This window comes from Panthera tigris, chromosome B2 (assembly GCF_018350195.1).
Source record: "Panthera tigris isolate Pti1 chromosome B2, P.tigris_Pti1_mat1.1, whole genome shotgun sequence".
NCBI lineage: Eukaryota > Metazoa > Chordata > Mammalia > Carnivora > Felidae > Panthera > Panthera tigris.
In genome coordinates, this window is record NC_056664.1 from 125191450 (window position 1) to 125206314 (window position 14865).

Consider the following 14865-nt stretch of genomic DNA (forward strand, 5'->3'; position numbering starts at 1 on the left):
CCCCTCTTCACCTCTTTCTCTATCTCTACTTTGCTTTATGGAAACATTATATTCATTTATACCCAGTATGATTTTCTGATTTTCAGTGTACAACATACACGTAAATGTATACAGCCATGCAAGTGTCCCCACATTCATGGTAGAGAATATTTTCATCACTCCAAGAAGTTTCTTCTGCCTCTTTACACTTAATCTCCTTTCCACAAGCCTAGTCCCTGCCTATCACTAATCAGTCTTCTCTGCCTAGAGTTTCACCTGCTATAGAATTTCTTATAAATGTAATCATACAGCATTTAGTGTTTTAGGCCTAACTCCTTTAACTTAAACATCATGTTTTAGATATCCATCCATGTCGTGGATGTTTTAGTGATTTGTTTGTGAATAGTAATTTGTTGATAAGTAGTATTCAGTTTTATTATAAACCAAATTTGTTTATTATTCACTTGTTGATGGAAACTGGAGTATTTATATTTGATCCTTTTAATTTTTTATTATTTTTTTAATGTTTATTTATTTTTGAAGGGGAGAGAGAGAGAGAGAGAGAGAGACAGAATCTGAAGCGGGCTCCAGGCTCTGAGCTATCAGCACAGAGCCTGATGCGTGACTCAAACTCATGAACAGTGAGATCAGACCTGAGCCGAAGTCAGATGCTTAACCGACTGAGCCATGCAGGCGCCCCTATTTGATCCTTTTTAAATAAAGCTATTCTGAACAGCTAAGAAATACATTTTTATTTATCTTGGGTAAGTACCTACGAGAGGTACTGTTGGTATATATCGTAAGTATATATTTTCATCGTAAGAAACTGCCCAAATCTTTTTCAAAGTGGATGTACCATTTTGCCCTCACACAAGCAGAGTATGAGTTCTAATTATTCTACATCCTAGGTATTGTCAATCTTCTTGAATTTGAACCATGCTAGTGGGCTTATAGTGGTATCTCATGGTGCCTTTAATTTGCATTTTTTTGTATGGTAACTAATGTTGAGTATCAGTTCATGTTTTTATTTTCATTTTTTCTTTTTCTGGAGAGGTATCCATTTAAATTTTTATCCACTCTGTAACTGGATTGTTTATCTTATTAGTGAGTTGTACGAGTTCTTTACATATACTCGATGTAAGTCTTTTAGGATTACATGTTTTGAAAATATTTATAAATTGTAGATGTGTAGCTAGGATCTAGCTTTTTTATCCTCTCTGGCATATTTGCCTTTTAGTTGGAGCATTTAGATCATTTTCATTTAATATACTTATCGATGTGATTGGATTTAAAACATCTTGCTATTTATTTTCTTTTTGTTGCAATTTTTCTTTATCCCTATTCCCCCGCCTCTTTATGCTGTCTTCTATCGGATTATTATGATTTTTTTATTTCTACCGTTGGCTTTTTAGTTATAATTCTGCCTCAATAATTTTTATAAATATATATTTACTGCAGGTCTTTGACAATCAATTTTCTCTACCTTTGTCTGAAAAAAAATCTCATTTCATTTTTACATTTGATTAATATTTTTGCCGCATGTAGAGTTCTAGGTTTACAGTTTTTTTTTTCTTTCCCCCTTAGAATATTTTAGCATTATCACTTCATTGTCTTCTGGCTAATGTTGCTTTTGGTGAGACATTAGCAGTCTTCACTGTGTTTGTTTCTCTGCACGTAATGTGTCTTTTCTTCTCCGCTGCTTTTAAGGTTTTTTCTTTATTACTGGTTATCAGCAGTTTGATTATAAATCGTGTGGTTTAGTTTTCTTTATAATTCTTCTTGGTAATCATTGACCTTGGATTTGTGGATCTTTGTAGCTTATAATTTTCATCAATTTTTGAAATTTTGGGGCCAATAGTTGTTAAAATATTTTTTAGTATCTCTTCTCTTTCAGGTACTCCCATTATATGTATGTTCATTTGCTTGGTAATGTCCCACAAATTGCTGAAGCTCTGTTCTTTGTGGGTTTTTTAAAGGCTTGTTTTCTTTTTTTAATTCATTTTAGGTAGTTTCTATTGCTACATCTTTAAGTTAGTAATAATTTCTTCTACAATATTTAATCTACTATTAATCTCATCCTGTGCCTTTTTAATTTCAGATATTACATTTTTCAACTCTGGAAGTTTGAGGTTTATTTTAATTTTTATTGTTTTGTTCTTAATAGACTATTTTTAAAGCAATTTTAGGTTTATAGCTACACTGAACCAAAGGTACAGAGATTTCTCATATACCTTCTACCTCTGCACATGTATGAGGGTTTGTGTTATAATTCACTTACTTTTTTTCATTAATTTTTTTTAATGTTTATTTTTGAGAGAGAGAGAGAGAGAGAGAGAGCGAGCGAGCATGCGCGAGTTGGGGAGGGGCAGCGAGAAGGAGACAAAGAATCTGAAGCAGACTCTGTTCTGTCAGCACAAAATCTGACATGGAGCTCGAACCCATAAATTATGAGATCATGACCTGAGCTGATGACAGGTGCTTAGCCGCCTGAGCCACCCAGGTACCCCAAATCACTTCCATTTTTTCCCTTATCACTTTCATGCTTTACTTTCTTTAATATAGATAATATACACATATATTTAAAATATTTGAATATATATTATAAAATTACACTTATAATTATATTTTATTTTTATATTATATATCTTATTTTATATATTATTACAAATTCTTGGCCTGTTAATTTTACTACCTGTGTCAAATGTGTGTCTTTTCTATTGATTTATTTTTTCTGGTGGTTGTGGGTTATTATTTCCTTGCTTTTTTTTAGATGTGGCAATTTTCAATTAGATAACATACATTGTGAATATTATATTAATAAATATTGGGTGTTTTGTACTTTTCTCTTTTTTAAGTTTATTTACTTATTTTGAGAAAGAGAGAGCATGTGCCCACTGCAAGTGGGTGGAGTAGGGGGGTAGAGAGAGAGAGAGAGAGAGAGAGAGAATCCCAAGCAGGCTCTGCACCATCAATATGAAGCCCGACTCAGGGCTCGAACTCACGAACTCTGAGGTCATGACCTGATTTGAAGTCGGACGCTTAACTGACTGAGCCACCCAGGAGTCTTGTACTTTTCTTAATGCACATTTACTGGAATCAAATAGGTCATTTTAGGCTTCATTTGAAACTTTCTCGGATTGGTGGGGTGAAATCCAGGCAACCTTTAGTCTAAGACCAACATTCTAAGGGTCTAAGGCTACTCCTAAATTCTAAGAACTCTACCCAGTGTTCTGTGCCTATTTACATTGGCTGGTGGGAATGTGAATCATTCCCAGTTTCGTGTGAGCTCTGGGAATTATTTAACGTATTGATTTCCAGCAGATTTTTCTTCAGCCTTTGGTAGTTTCTGTTCCGTATGTGTGCAGAGCAGTACTCGCACAAGTACTTGAGGGGCCCTCTCTGCAATCCTTGAAGTAATCTCTCTGTGCCCTTCCTCTCTGATATTCTGAACTGTAGATTTTAACCACTTTGGCCTGTCTGAACTGTGGCAGAAATGTGGGTGCAATTTTAGGGTTCACCTCATTTGTTTTTTTAGGGATTTTTTAGGGATTATCGTCCTGAAATGTCAAATGTATAGTCCTATGTCAAATGTTTCAGAATTCTTGTTTCATATTTTTTAGTTAAGATAGGAGTATAAATCTGAGCCCTGTTTATTCATCATGGTCAGAAGAAAATTTCTCAACTGTTCTTGAAGGACCTATCATTCATAGAAATATAATATTTACCTTTATGGGTCTATCTCCCAAAGATGAACCTCAACCTGTGACCTCCCACTCTGCCATATTGGTAGATTGCCAAGTGCACATTCCACATGAGTTTCTTTCTTTCCTGTCAAAATTGACAACCTCTTTCCATTTTCCTAGAGTCCACCAAAGGCACTCATATATTTTTTACCAGATAATGAGGGTCTTAGTTTTAAAGTTATTTTTTGAATGCTTACACTTCTCTTCCCAAGGATCATCTGTCGCTAAGTTCTACAGATTCTTTTAAAATTTCACATCTGCCTTGCTGCTCCTATGCCCTTTGCCACCACTGTAGTCAAGAACTTTGTCATCTCCTGTCTTCAACGTAGAAGCATTTTGTAATGCTCTCTCTACCCTACTTTCTCCTCACATCAATTCAACTTGCATAAAATGTCATTCATTGCCCGGACATGCTTACAAATAAAAGTGTAAAGACTTATACCAGATCATTCGGCATTAAATAATTCAGCTCTAAGTAGCTTTTTATAACTTATCTTCCAGTCCTCACTTTATTTTCTACTTTCAACAAAATGCTCACAGCATTCTAGTACATGGTTTCTCCTCGGTGTCTTGTAAACATATCCCGCTAAGTCAGGCTGCAGGCGTGGCTCATAGTATCCTTCTGCTAGGAATTCCCGCCTTCATTTTCTCTGCTGTTTTGAATGTACCCCATTCCTCTAAAATCCAGTTTAATTTCCACTTACAATAAAGATTCTAACATTGATCTTTTTCCAATCTCCTAACTGATTTTGTTTTCTTTCTATGCATTCAACATTTAATCTCATAATTTTGTAGAATATTAGTCCTTGGCTTAGTGTGGTCTCTCAAATATTCCCATTCGCTATCCTCAACCTGTCACATCCACGCTTTCAGAGCATGTACAGCAGGGAGAGACTAACCTCTGACCTTCCAACTTCTAACCTTGAGTTGATTCCACGACTTCTTTATGTTGTATTACCTTTCCCGCCTACATTTTTTAAAATTAAGCTCTGTATTATGTAGGTAAGTGAATCAAACTGAGAAATCTAAGAAAGGAGGAGAAAAAGGGAACTTTCACTTCTTTGTAACAAGAAAGTAATTAAAGTTTCTTTTTTATATTTATATATAACTATATATAGATAGAGATGATATAGATAGATATAGATATAGTTAAAGATATAGATGATATAGAAAAATAGACATAGAGATAAATAAATCTGGTAAAGTACTATGGATATAATTCCAAAAAGTGTTCCAAATCTTTTTCAGGTAATTGCAATGGCATGAATATGTATCTATCTTCCAAGGATCCCATTGTTAAGCACTTTATTCTTGGAAGAAGTATAGATATAGTGATTCAAAGCACAAGTATGATCATGAACTTCTCCGGATTCAAATCTCAGCTCTGAAGCTTGTGAGATATGTGATGACACACAATTTGCTCTCTGTTCTTTGGCTTTTTCATGAGTAAGATGGAGATAATATTAATCCCTACTTCACAGAGTTGCAGTAAGTTTTAAATGAGATAATCTCTGTCAAGTGGACTGATGGTAGGAAAATTATGTTTTGGTAACGTTTTCAATCTGATGTTATTGGACAAAATGAAAGAGTTTTGACTGAGATGGTTAAAGTTCTATGCTGTTGATTCAGAAAAAGATCTAATTCTGGCTGCCATTCAAAGGTTTTGAATGTTGAAAGCAACAGCTGGGTTAGGCATCAGAAATTCACCATAGGTAAGAGTTAGTACCTATAACAGACAAGTTTTTGACTCAACTTTGTCCTCTGTTCTTTTTTTTTCCCCATACACTCTCCTTGAGTATAATTCACTTGTCCAGTCCCACAAACTCCAGCAATATTTCAAATCCCCCATCCAATGTGATAAACATAGATCGATCTATTTTTCTATGTATCTATAGAGAGATTAATTGCTTTGAATCTCAGTCAACACACGATTGATTTGACAAAATCGATTTGGCAATTGATTTGAAAAAAGAAAGAAAAATGTAATCCAAGTAGTTATTTAGGTCTATAGAAAACTTCTATAACCGTTCCCTTGAGTTTCCTCTCACTTCTTACTGCATTCAAACAAGCATGCTTGTGCAGCTGTAGTAACATATAGCTAACCTTACCATCATCGGTGGCATCTTCAAGATTGGCTTCTGTTCCTCTTGTATCTGTCATAATCTCTTATAATCTCTTATCATGAAAATGAATGTTCATCGAAAAAAGCATCTGTCCGCTGATCCATTAGCAGCACCTTGACAACAGAATCATAATTCTAACCAGAAGGAGTTTTAGTGGCGGCTGTTTCAATCAAGAATTCAACATTTTAGAGAAGCATAATGCTTACTTACCAGAAAAGACATCTAGGTCAGAATTCATCACCTCTAATTTCAGGTTCCTAATTTCGTTCTCACCTCGCATTGTTCCATCAAACCATCATCAAGAAAAACTGATTAACTATTCCCCTAGCCTACAGTAGTGTTAGAATTTTGATGATGTAAATTAATTGGTTATGGTTTCAGTCATTTGGAAATTTTCTGAAAGGTATTGCTTCCAAGCTTCTTCATATTTTAATTCTTAACCATGTTAAATGTTAAAATACCTGGTGAACTCCAACTTAAGAATAGTTTTATTTTATGTAGTTGGTTTACAGATAAAACTCAGGGCGTGTTTCAATAATTCCCGAGCTCTTTTATCAGTCAGGGATATACAACTTGGGGAGAAAGTTATATAAAATTAGTGTATAAAAGTTGATCAAGAGGTGGGTTAGAAATAAAATTTTTGCTTTTTCAAGTTTATTTATGTATTTTGAGAGAGAGACAGAGAGAACAAACTGGGAGGGGCAGAGAGAGAGGGAGAGAGAATTCCAAGCAGGATCCGTGCTGTCAGCGCAGAGCCCAATGTGGGGCTCAAATCCATGAAACGTGAGATCATGACCTGAACTAAAACCGAGGCAGATGCTTAACCAACTGAGACACCCAGGTGCCCCGAAATAATATTTTTAAAAGAATAAAGTGTCGAATTTGAGACTGATCCAATAAAGACTAAATCAGGTGCATTCAGTGGTATATCCGAAAATCATTACTCCCACTTTTACGGTGGTATTTTTCTGTGCATAGGAGAGAATGGATAGAGTTAAAGGCAGTATGATTGGAATCAAAGTAGTAATTAAACATCTGTTAGTCACTATTATGTGTCAATCACTATGTTTTATATGCATTGTCACTTATTAATTATTATTATTACTTTCGCCATGCTTTAGATAGGAAAGGAAAACTTAGAGATGTTCAATTAATGGCAGAGCAAGGATTCTAATGTAGTTCTGCCCAATCCTGAAGCTTAAGCACGGCAGTGCATTGTGTATATGCACATCACCCATTTCTAGTGGTATAGCAGAAATAAGGTCAAGAATGACTGTGCGGTGTTATGGGATAGATACCCATAAGATGCTTTATAGTTTACATGGCATGCTCACAATTTTTTCTTTCAAATCTCATAATATTACTGTCAGGTAGTGTTATTATTGCTATACCCACTATATAAGGGAGGAAATTGAAATCAGAAGTGCTGAATAAATTACCTAAGTTTATACGGCTGGTAATACATAGACACAAGGTAAAACTCAGGCCTCTGACTTAAGGTCCCCTTAGTATATCCATTACATTTAACTGCTTCCAAATGTAAACATAGCAGTTATCAAAATCAAGCATGTGCATGCCCATGTGGTAGAAAAGGACAACTCAACAGTAATATTTGAAGGTTTTAGTCGCTCACTTTCAATAATGGATAAACAACTAGATAGAAGATCAACAAGTAAGGCTTCAACATTATTAACCAGCTAGTCCTAATAGACATCTATAAAAGACTCCATCTAAATATAGCAGGATACATATTCTATCTCAGTGCACATGGAACATTCCCCATTGGTTAAGACATAAAATAAGACAATTGTTGTATAAGTATTGGAATCGGATGAATATCATTGAATTAGAAATGAATAACAGAAGAAAACTGGGTAAATTTACAAGTATGTAATTTAACCAATATTCCAGAATAACCATTTGGTCAAAGAAGAAATCACAAGAGATATTAGAAAATACTTTGAGAGGGGTGCCTGGGTGGCTTAGTCAGTTGAGCATCCTACTTCGGCTCAGGTCATGATCTCACAGTTTGTGAGTTCAAACCCCGTATAGGGCTCTGTGCTGACAGTTTAGAGCCTGGAGCCTGCTTGGGATTCTGTGTCTCCCTCTCTCTCTGCTCCTCCCCTGCTCACTCTCTGTCTCTCGCTCTCTCAAAAATAAAATAGAAACAGTAAATAAAAAAAAGAAAATACTTTGAGATGAATGAAAATGAAGACGAAACAAAACAAAATGTATGGTATGTGGACTAAGTATAGATTTAAGTCGCTGTTATTCATTTTTGTTTGTAAATAAATAGACAAAAAGATGGTCTTGGTAGACTTGGGGCTATATGGCACCTAAAATATTCCATGAAGAGATAAAAAAAATCTCTGAATTGTGAAAAATTGTTTGTATACACCTGGCATAGAGAAGATCAGAATCTGACTCTTGGACTGGGAAGGATATCCTAACTGTTAATTTAAAATGGGTAGAGATAATATTAAAGAAAAAAAGTCACTGCAGGGCCCTTGACATGCATTCCACAAAAGAGTTAGGAGGAAAATATAACTAAAAAAAATCCGATTTCCCACGAAAGGATTTAGCTGTGACCATTTTATCCAGAGGTGGACCAGATATTTTTTCTCTTTCGTGGTTTATGAAGTACATGAAATAACTTCCCTGTCCAGACTATTTTTGCCATTTGTAATGACTTTCTTCATCACTAGACTTTATTTTCATAGACTAAAGGTATTATTTCCATGAAAATTTACAAAAGTACCCTCTTGCCTCTATTGAAATCTATATTGTATATGAATCATTATGAGATTATTTTTAATCACAAAGAGTAAGGGAGAAGAGTACGTTGCACCAATGTGAGGAAAGGGAGAGAGAAGTGCCAGAAAGCTATACTATTTACTTGAAATGATGGCCCCATTTTGGTGCTGGGAGACCATCATTCATTCTCTTAGTCATTCAACAAACAAGTTGATGAGGTCCTGCCATGTGTAAGATGCTGTCCTAGGTACTGAGACACAGCATCGCTAGGTAACAGCACATGCTAGCCTCTCTTCCCCCAACCTCCCTAGCTTTCTGAAAAGATGTCAAGTCGTCCAACCTAAAGTATTTTGGATCAAACATAGTTTACCTGAAAAAATAATCAACAAGCAAGGTGATCCGGAGAGAGTATTTGAAAGAAGCCATTGCCTTTTTTTTCTTCTGGGCAGAGTGGAACATTCCAGAATGGTGAGCAACCCATTGTGGTAGAGTCGATTCAAAACATCAGAGTAGATTCAAAACATCAGAGTAGATTCAGAACATTTCATTGAGAAACATATCCCACAGTCTAGCATATTGTCCCCGAAGCTGGTGAGGGCTTAAACACTGTGAAAAGATACCTTTTTCCCTTAGGAGATTCCCCATGTTAACTCAGGCTCCTGTTATGCCAGGATTATTTTTTACAGAGCAGCTGTCCAGGTGGCAAATGTCTTCTGCTAACGGGATTGATCGAACAGCACGGATTTCACTCTTAGAGCCTATTTCTCTTGCTTCTGTGATGTGTCCAAGAAGATGGGCAGAACATGAGATGGGGAATCAGAGGGGAGACACAGACTCCCTGAATTTTGAGAATGGACTTTTATAGGCTTGGAAAGAAGTGTATAGTATAATACATATAGTTTGGAACAGTAGTTCCTCAGGTATGGTCTGGGGAGTCTTGGGCTCCTCACGACCATTTTGGGACTCCATGATATCAAAACTGTTTTTATAATAATACTGAAATGTCATTTACATTTTTTATTTATTCTCTTGTAAATGGTTGTTGGAATTTTCCAGTGGCTTGACAAGATGTTTGATATTGCAACAGATGGAACAGAGAAGTAGATGAGGATCCAGCTGCTTTCTATTATGCAAGACATTTAAGGTATTCGTAGAAATGTAAAATAATGCCACACTTCTATGTTTTAAAATATAGGTATTTTTGTAAAAAAAAAAATATGTTACAGGGGTGCCTGGGTGGCTCAGTCAGTTGAGCGTCTGACTTTGGCTCAGGTCACGATCTCACCACTTGTGGGTTCGAGCCCCGCGTCGGGCTCTGTGCAGATGGCTCAGAGCTTGGAGCCTGCTTCAGATTCTGTGTCTCCCTCTCTCTGACCCTCTCCCACTCCTGCTCTGTCTCTTTCTCTCAAAAATAAATAAACGTTATCAAAAATAAATAAACGTTAAAAAAATGGAAAAAATATGTTACAGGTAATGTGCTGTTAAAGCTATTTTAAAACAAATTAATAAATTAAAAAAAAATTACATTCTGTTTTTAATATCTGCTATGATGTACATAGCATGTAGTATACATAGATAAAAGTTCCTTGGGATCCTCAATAATTTTCAATATCACAAAGGGGTCCTGAGACCACCCCCCCCAAAAAAAACCTGATGCCTGATAATATTAGGGGAAAAGAGTTTTTCAGACATCTTCAGAATGTGAGAGAAGAAAATTATAAATTAGCTTTTGCTTTTCCTTAAAAATTGATTGAAAAATGACAAAGAGAGAAAAACAAAAATGGAAGCTATTCCATGAAATAATGGAAAGGCTGAAATTCTGATCTGAAACATTTGACGAAGAATTGCTAAACACAGTGAAAGGTGGACTAGAATAATAGAAGAGAAAGTGACACCACAAGATGGCTGCTGCTGAAAACCTTGGGCCAAGATGGCGAAATACACAATTCTCCTAATAGGTAGCCCATTTTAACTTTTCTTCTATTGTGACAAAATTCATATGCCGTAGAATCCACCTTTTTAAAGTGTACAATTCACTGGTTTTAGTATACTCACAAGCTTGTGTTACCATCAGTACTCTCTAATTCTAGAATATTTGTTGTCACCAAAACAAAACCTGTACTCATTAGCTGGCACACCCCATTCTTCCCAAACTTCAATCTACTTTCTACCTGTATAGGTTTGCCTATTCTGGACATTTTATATACATGTTATCATACAATATGTAACCTTTCTGTCTGGATTACTTCACTTACAATACATTCAAGTTCATCCATCCTGTAGTATGTCAGTTTTTCATTCATTTTTGGCAAAATAATATTTTATTGTATGGATATGCCACATGTATATAGCCATTCAGTGGTCAGTGGACATTGGGGTTGTTTCTTTCTTTCTTTTTTTTTTTTTTTACTATTATACATAATGCTGCAATGAGCATTTGAATATTCATTTTGCCATGCACATGCTTTTAATTCTCTTGTGTATGCATCTAGGTATGGATTTTCTGAATCTTACAATAACTCCATGAGAAACTGCCAAACGGTTTCCAAAGCATCTATGACATTTGATATTACCCAGCAATAAATGACAGTTCCAATTTCTTTGTACGCTCACCAATACTTGTTATTATCCATCGTGTCCTTTAATACACAAAGTTTTACATTTTCATGAAGTCAAATTTAAGGGTTTTCTTTTGTTACTTTTGCTCCTGGTATCATACTTAAAAAAAAAATTATTACTTAATCCAAAGTCACAAAGATTTATGCTTATGTTTTCTTCTAAGAACCATATACTTTTAGCTATATACTTTTAGGTGTATGCATTTAGATCTTTGATTCATTTTAACTTAATTTATGTATCTGGTATGCGTTAGGGCCCAACTTCATTATTTTGCATTTGGGTATCCATTATTCTGAGTACCATTTGTTGAAAATACTACTTTGTCTCCCGTTGAATTTTCTTGGCACCATTGCCAAAACTCAATTGACCATAATTTTAGAATTTTTTCCTGTCTCTTTTATCCCACTGACCCGTATATCAGTGTCACACTGTCTTGATTTCTTTTGCATTGTGGTAAAATTTGAAATCAGGAAATGTGAGTCCTCCAACGTTGTTCTTCTTTTCAGGATTGTTTTGCCTATTCTGGTCCCTTGCATTTCAGTATAAATTTTAAGATCAGTGTATCCATTTCTTACAAAAATGAGCATCCAGGATTTTGATAGGCATTTCCATCTTATCACTCAGGTGGTTTTTCCTTTATCTTCTTAACGTGATTTATTACATTGATTGATTTTCATGTGCTTAAAAATCATGCATTTCTGGGATGAATTTTATTTCATAGCATACACCTTTTTTGTGTGTGTCTGTATTTAATTAATATTTCGCTGAGGATTTTCGTGTCTATATTTGATCTGTAATTTTCTTGTATGTCTTCAGTTTTGGAATCCAGATAGTACTTGCTTCATCAAATGAATTGGGAAGTGTTCCCCTTTCTTCTGTTTTTTTTTTTTTTTGAAGTTTCCTTTGTGTGTGAAGAATTGGTATTCTTCCTTCAATATTTGGTGGAATTCACCATTGAAACCATCTAGTTCTAAGAGTTTTTTCTTTTTGTAAGAAATTTTGGATTACTGATTCAATTCAATCTACTTATTGTGTAGTCCTATTCAATTTTTAAAAATTTATTCTTTAGTGAATTTCAGCAGTTTCTCTCTTTCTCAGAATTTGTTCATTTCATCTAGGTTATCTAATTTGTTACTATACAATTGTTCATAGTATTACCTTATAATCTTTGTTATTTCTGTATGGCCAGTAGTAATATCCCCTTTTCATTCCTGATCTTTGTAATTTGAGTCTTCATTCTCCTTTCTTGGTCAGTTTACCTAAAAGTTTTTAGTTTCTTTAGTTGACTTTCCAAAGAACAAACTTTTGGTTTCATTGATTGTCTCTTTGTTCTCTTTTTTATTCAACTTAGTTCTCTCGTGGTACTTATTCTTTTCTTCTTTCTGCTTTACTTGAATGTAGTTTTCTCTCAAAATTTACCTCTAAGCAATACTTTAGCTACATCTCATACATTTTGTTTTTTGTTATCCCTTCATTTTCATTCATCTCAAAGTATTTTCTAATATTCCTTGTGAATTCTTCTTTGACTAATTGGCTTTTCTGGCAGATTGTTTAATTTGCACATTTGTGAATTTCCCCAGTTTTTTTCTGTTATTAATTTCTAATTCAATATTATTTGTATGATTCCAATACTTGCACAACTGTTGTCTTATATTATGGCCTAACCTATGGGTAATGTTCCATGTGCAAAGGGAAAGAATATACATGCTGCTATTTTTAGATGGAGTACTTTATAGATATCTATTCAGATTAGTGGTTTAATAATGTTGTTCAAGTTTTACCTGTTAATCTTCTATCTAGTTGTTCTATCCATTACTGAAAGTGAGTTACTGAACCTTTAAATATTGCTGAAATGTCTTTTTCTACCTTAAGTTTTATCAATTTTTACTTAATGCATTTTGGGGTTCTTTTTGGTAAGTGAATATTTGTTTATGAAAGTTGTATCTTCTTGATGGATTGATATTTCATCATGATAAAATATCTTTTTTTTTGTTTCCAATTATCATTTTTCTCTTAAAGTGTATGTTATCTGATATCCATATAGTCATTCCTGATAGTTTTTAATTATTGTTTGCATGATATACTTTTTTCCATCTTTTTACTTTCAATCGTTTTGTGTATTTGCATCTAAAGTATGTGCCTTTGAATCTAAATTATGTCTCCATAGATGACATATACTTGGATCATAGTTTTAGTGTATTCTGCAGATTTTTTACTTTAGATTGGAGTCTTTAATCCATTTATAATTAATTTAGTTATTGATAAGGGATGATTTATAACTGCCATTTTTTATTTGTTTGCTAGGTGTCTTTTGTCTTTTTTATTCTTCTGTTTCATTATTATTGGACGATAAATTCTATCTCTTTATTGATATTCTACATTTGGTGAGACATCATTCTGATTCTATTCTTTAGTTTGTTAGCACAGTTTCCTTTAGTTATTTCATTTTTGAACATATTTAAAATATTTGATTTTATGTTTTGATCTAGCATGTCCAAACCCTGGAGTTCCTCAGAGGTCTATTAGCTGCTTTTTTCCTCTCTGGTTTATGGCCCATACTTGCTTGATTCTTTGAATATCTCACAATTTTTGTTCAGAAACAACAACAAAAAATATATGAAACCTGATATATCTTAAATATTCCCTTCTTCAGAATTTGTTGTTGCTGTTTTTTTTTCTTTTTTTGTTTTGTTTTGTTTTGTTTTCTGAATGACTCAATTCACCTAACTCTGTAAAGTCTGTATTCTCTAATGGGTGTGACCACTGCAGTCTGTTGCATTAGATTAGTGATCACCAAATGATTGGACAGAGAATTCTATATGTAGAATAAATGTAAGAAGTGTGTAAGATCTCTATAAAGAAAGGTTTAACACTTTTCTGAGTGATTCAAGGGCTTAAACAAAGTGAATCTCATAACATATTTAGATAGGAAGATCAATATAATATAAATATCAATTTTCTTTAGGTGAACATATTAGCACAATAACAAGAAAACGTGTAGATGATTTTGGGGTATCTAGACAATCTTGAATTCATATTCAAAATAAATAAGCAGAGAAAATTCTGAATAAAAGAATAATATACAGTTGCAAAAATCAAAACAATGTGGTAATGGCAAAAAAAAATGGGTGGACCAATCAATGGAACAGAAATAAAAGTCCAGAAATCATTCAATGCACAGGCTAGCATCTCAAATCAGTGGAGATGCACAAATTGAATAAATTATTGAATTTTAGTATTGAATAAATCATGCTTGAAAAAAAGGATAGCCATATGGGAATAAGTTGTAATGACGTTAGAGTGCCAAGAACTTTGAAGTAAGATATAAATTTCAGTAATCATAAAAAGATAAAAGTTGAAAGATTATTTGGCCTAAAAAGTATGCTGAGAAAAAAAATCGCCGTTAATGAAATTAGAATATGGACGAGAAACTTGTAGAAAACGACTTACTATTTATAATTTCTATTACGTGTTTAGAAAATTAAAAAAAAAAATCAATAACCCAATAAAAATGAGTGAGGGATACAAGGAAAAACACAAGGAAAAGAAGATACAAGCAGCCCTTAAACACGTGCCTAGGTACTCAACTCGCTCATACTGAGAGAAATGCAAATAAACACAACAATAAATGCCATCTTTTCCCTATC